Raw genomic sequence first — 6,000 nt, 5'->3', positions numbered from 1 at the left:
TTACCATCTAAGACTTCATAACACTTTAAGTTTATAAAGTCAAGACTTTTAGGTAGACCTCATTATTTCAAGTATACTACTAAAACAAATTTTCATGGACATCTTAATACCTCCTAATTTTTTAGGAAAAAACCTCAAGGGTTAGTAAGTGTTATTTTCATAGTCATGAAAAAGAATGATTCTTAATTTAATATTTTACACTAAACATTTTTTAGTTATTCTTACCACTTTATAGTAAGTTAACTAAAATAAATACAACAATTTTTCATGAACATCTTAACACCTCCTAATTTTTTAGGAAAAACCTCAAGGGTTAGTAAGTGTTAATTTCATAGTTATGAAAATAAATCCTAAGGTAAGACTTTCTACTACTTTAATATCCAAAACTTCATAACACTTTAAGTTTATGAAGTCAAGACTTTAATAAATCATCTTTTATCCCAAATCATTATTTTAACTTGGAAATCAAAGAGTAAAATATGCTAAACCATTTTTAAACACAATACTTTCTAAAAAATGAAATATTTTCAACAACAACTCATCAACATCATAAACTTTAAAGAATAAAATACAAACTTTTTCCTAAACACATTAAAGGTTCCTTTGATGTTAAAATCATCACCTTTAAACATATTCAAATACTAACAATAATTTCTAATATTTTCCAAAAATAACTCATCTAACCTTGTCCGAAGATATAGTTTTTCCATCTAAGAACAAGGAAGAAATTTCAAGATTTACAAAGGTCAAAAACTACATAAAGGTTCATATGATTTTATTATCATCCCCTTTAGTTATGCCTTCATAAAATACTTAAAGAACAAATATAAACTCTACTTTATTAACAACATAATAAAAGCTCATAACTTCCTATGAAGTATGAGAAGAAGATGAAGAAGAGAAAATACAAGACTACCTTAGTTTGTATAGGAAATTTAGTGTAAAAATGAGAGAATGGGGTGGGGTATTTATAGGTGAGTCTCACCCTCATCAAATCATAAAATTTAATGCAAAGTAAGTAGATTTAGACTAGCATAGTTGATGTGTCTAATGATGGTGGAGTGAGAGGATTTGTTGAGTGATTTAGGGGATTTTGTGTAAGAGGATATGTATTTTTGCTTGTTTACAAGCAAGCTTCTCACATGAAAGTGATGTGAAATTTTCGATGACGCATTATAGATTAAACCATTCCCGAGTATTGTCGACTAATATCCGGTCAGATAATAAAAATCTCCCGATTTTGGTTTACGGTAAGAACTTTGAAACACGGAATTCGGAGTGAAAAATAATTAGAAATGCGTTCTGGACAAACTTGGTGTCTATCTTGACTCGAAATAATATTTTGAAGCCAAGGGCGCAATCATAATTCGATTCCGAGCTATGGAACTCAAAAGCACGTTATTGGGCGTAATTCGAGCGAATTTGGGCCGAACAGCGGCTCAAAAACTTTCCGTCACATAAAATTACGAAACTTTACCATAAAATATGAAATCACAAAACAAGAGTAACACTCAACTAAGGTTTAGTCTAATTCAATATTGATTAATTTCTAAAATTAATTGTTGTTGAAATAAATAATTAATAAAACATACACAGAAAATTCACGGTGTTACAGTTGGTATGTGTGTAGGGTATAGGATTGCGTTTGGGTCTGTTTGGGGTAGATTTGTAGGTTAGGGTCAGGCTTTGGTCTCGGCTTGTGGTAATTTTTGTTTAAGGATAGGTCTTATATTCGATTTGTGTGGGTTTTGGGAGTAAGGTTTTAGTTTGGATGATTTGTGTTTCGGTTTGATTGGTATTGTAGGGTATTTTGGGATGATTTGGTTGACGTATTTTTGTGGTTAATTTTTTTTTTTCTGTAGGGTAAGGTGTTTCAGCCAAAGAAAAGAATTGAGTATAAGAAAAAGAATTTAGTAGAAAGAAAGAATTTTAGTAGAAGATAAAAACTTTTGAATTGAATTTGCACTTACTTGTGGTATTGTCCCGAATTTAATGCCTTGGGTCTTATTTTGATAAATATACTCTTTTTGTGACTTTCAGGAAAGAACTGAGCTCTGAAGGCCACTTGATGACAACCTCTTTGTGGATTGTCTTTGTTGATGGATCGTTTCTTGTAAAAGTCCTCTTTGATTGATTTTTGATTTGTTGCTTTGATTGATTAATGTACTTTGTATTATCTCGGTTGGAATTGTAGAATATTGGAACTTTAAGAATTTGCTTGCGGGATGATTGGAATGGATTGAATGATCAAGATTGATGATGGATGTGTGAAGTTATGGAATGTATGGATGGCTTGCAGTTTAAATGGGGTGGATTGAATGGAATGGAGGAATGCTCACAGTTTTGATGATAGAATTTGGTTAAGTGTTTGTGTAAGTGTTTAAGAATATGGTTGGGGGATTTGAAGTGGTATGTCACCACACACAATGGAATTTTTTATAAGCCTTGTGAAGTTCGCAACAAGAGAAAGGAACTCTTGATAAGAATGGGTACCATGGCTCACCCAAGAAGCTAGGAGAAAACTCATTAACAAGGGAATTAAATCAAAATAAAAATCAACATACTTTATTCAATGGTATGCACGGTTCATAAATAGAGAAAAATAACTTGGGCTGAATCACCCTAAACAAAAAGGATTGAAAAGATAATAACCTAATCTAATCTAATTTCTACTCTAATCTTCACTTTGTGTATTCAGTTGGCTTGAATCTTTCCTTGCTTAGCCGAATTTCCTTGGGTTGAATTAAGTGTCGTTAGATCTTGAATTAATGAGTTTGAACGTTGGAAGATGAGTTTGATCTCTTGCTAAATGATGCTTCTTGTTGGCCATATGGATCGAGTCTCCTACATTGTAGTCGTGTGACTTTGAGCTCTTATCTTCATCTCCTACTTTCTAGCCGTGTAGACTCTTAGGTAGATTAGATTCATTGAATTGTCCTTGCTCTATCTTCTTGCTCCTTTGTGCTATCTCCAATGCTTAGCCGTGCAATCCTTTATAAGAAAATATAAACTTTAATTAAACAAATGCACCTAAATGAAATCAATTTAAGACATGATAATTAAAATTCCTAAGCTAGTGTGGGTTAAGTCAACTTCCCACTTATTTAGGATCCTAATTACTAATGTAAGAACTAAAGAGATCAAGGTGGTTCCTCCCTTAAAATGTGGCCTACCTTGAGCTCTTAAATTAGGCTTATGCAATTTAAAGCCCTCTCATCTTGCTTGGTCTCATTTGCACTTGTCTACATTAAAAAATTGAATGGTCAGATTTTATCGTTGATAATTTAATTGAGATTTAACGGGATGACCTATTTCATAAGTGAGAAAAGTTTAAGGCTTGATTGGGATGAAATAAAAGTTGGTAGCTCCTACTTGTAATAGGTGTATAGTTTAAAGGAGTTATATATATTTTTCCTTAATTTTTATATCTAAGACTTTCTAATAGTATCATTAATTGTTGTTAAGATAAAATTTTATAAATGTGAATAAAATTGGACAAGGGGGATTAATGAAAAGAAACATTTTTGGAAATTGAATAGCAAAGCAAGCTTATAGTGTTTGAAAATTACTTTTTAGAAAGCTACTTCAAGTAGCATTTAGAAAAATAAAAATAACTTTCAATAATTCGCTTACCAATTTTGTCCTTCAATATTTGAAAAATGGAGTTGCTAATATGATTTATCTTCCTTTTTAGTTATGTACATGTAAGCAATGTGTACCATAAAAGTTGGACAAATAATATATTATTATGTTGAAATGAATATTGATAACGATGATATTTTGGTAAGTTATTATTCTGAAAATTAAAAAATAAGAATCTATATTTTCTCTCTCCTCTCACTCCTCATTTCAACTTATCTAATCTTGACTCGTACGAAAGGTTACTCTTCTTAGATATGAAAAAACCTAATTTAATTTTGGCAAAATTATCCTTTCTTCGGAAATTAAAAAGTCAAATAATCATGATGCATATGGAAAATGATATAACTTCCTACTAATTCTCTTATTCATCAAAAAATGACATATGTTATAAGGTGATATTTTATTTATTAATGATTGGTTTACAAGTTACATGTGTCACTTTATTGTAGGTATGAGAATTAATAGGAGGATATATCATTACTCTTTATTTATGATTGTTAGTTTAGATGATATTTTATTGGGTACATTGAATAGAAAGCAATTTAGCGGGAAAGGTGTAACGCCCCGAAAATCATTTCATAATTACTATATTTAATCTCTTGGAAAAATGGGTAAAAAAATGTATGTAACATATAACTTACAAATTATTTTTTCTCATTTTATCTATTCTCTTTCAAGACGTCACATTTTCAAACATTTGTGGAAATAATTTCTTAATACTTCAAATGTAATTGAACAAAACATAATTCTTTTCTGAATACTTCTCATTAATCAATTCTTGAATTTGTAATACGTACATCATGGTTTACAAAATACAAGGCGAAGTCTATTCTTCGCCCCTAACAAAGACTAAAAAAACAAATACAAATAAAATAATGTAGGGGGCATTGGTATTACAAAAGTACCCTACACGGGATCCCCATCAAAAGAAAGAAAGGAGCTCCTAGACCAGTGGTTTACTAGAAACCTCACTCAGATTTTCCTCGATCTCTGACTCTGAAGAGATCTCTATAACCTCCATCGAATCCTCTATGTAAACTAAATCTACACAATCACTGTCCTCATCCTCCACCACCTCATCTGCTATCCAATCCATTGAAGTGTCCAAGGTGTGCACCCTAGGCCTCGATGAAGTAGTCATGTCTGCTCCTTCCGTCCCTCTTGGCGTTGAGTCGGTAGATGAGAATCCTGATTGAGGCCAGGTCCTAACAACATCCAATTTGCCTCGGGCCTCAGCTGGTGCGGATGGACCGACAGGTACAGACCTTCGCTCTGGTAGGGTGAATGATGCTTCCCAAACTGCGTAAGGTGTAGGGAGATGCAACACAGAGCCATCACATATGAGATCCAATTCCAGGTCGCAGCGACCAGTGTAGGTGTATCATTTTCCTTCAACGCTTCATGCCCCCTCCTGGAACATGGTAAAGCGGTAGCCCCTGATTATCGATGATTTGCCCATCTAAACATGGATGTATACGAGTACACCAGAAATACAGAGTGAGAGTAAAACATCTAATGAAAAACTTATCATTGACGTCGTAAAATTACACCGAATATCATCCCAAGACAAAGAACAAGTACAAATATATCATATTATCATACACACATGTATTAATGATGAATGGAGTATAAAACTTATGATTTTAGAATCAATATCGATAAATACCATGTATGCATGCTATGCATATGTACACCATCCTTACACCATTATCTTCCCAATAACTATTCGGAAATAACTGAGAGTACAGGTCCCATAATAAGCCGATTTGATCGCACCAAAACTTATTCCTCGCAAGGATATATATATGCGATCGATTTGTTCCAACGGAACTATCCATTTTAGGACGGTGTCGTGTCAAACACTTTTTGGGCATCCCTCTCATCGATTCTGATTGCAAAGAGGGGTTGTCAGAGACCGTCTAGTTTGCGATGTGAGCACTGTCTAATCCAACAGAATACCTCATCCAGGGATACACAGGACTCGTCTCACCTATAATCTCCCTCAAAACTTTGCTGACGAATCACCGTCCTTCTCAACATCTCAGGGCTCGTTCGTCTCCCGTAAATTTCCTCTCAACTACTTCATTATTCACAATGAATATGCACACTAACCAAAGTTAGTCAATTAAATCTTTTAATCCATATTTTATAACGATCTACCCATCCTAAGACATATCCCATCAGGAATGCTTCTAGTGGGACCCGATCTTAACATTTAAACCACGGAGAATAAACCTCAGCACCACTACGAACCATCGTTGAATCACCTTGGACGGCTCTCAAGCCATGCTTCTTACGGGCAGACGATCTCGATGCATGGGCATATAATACTTCTCAACACCATTACGAACCATCGCT

This window comes from Lupinus angustifolius, chromosome LG15, assembly GCF_001865875.1.
Source record: "Lupinus angustifolius cultivar Tanjil chromosome LG15, LupAngTanjil_v1.0, whole genome shotgun sequence".
Classification (NCBI taxonomy): Eukaryota; Viridiplantae; Streptophyta; class Magnoliopsida; order Fabales; family Fabaceae; genus Lupinus; species Lupinus angustifolius.
This window is presented reverse-complemented; position numbering follows the sequence as displayed.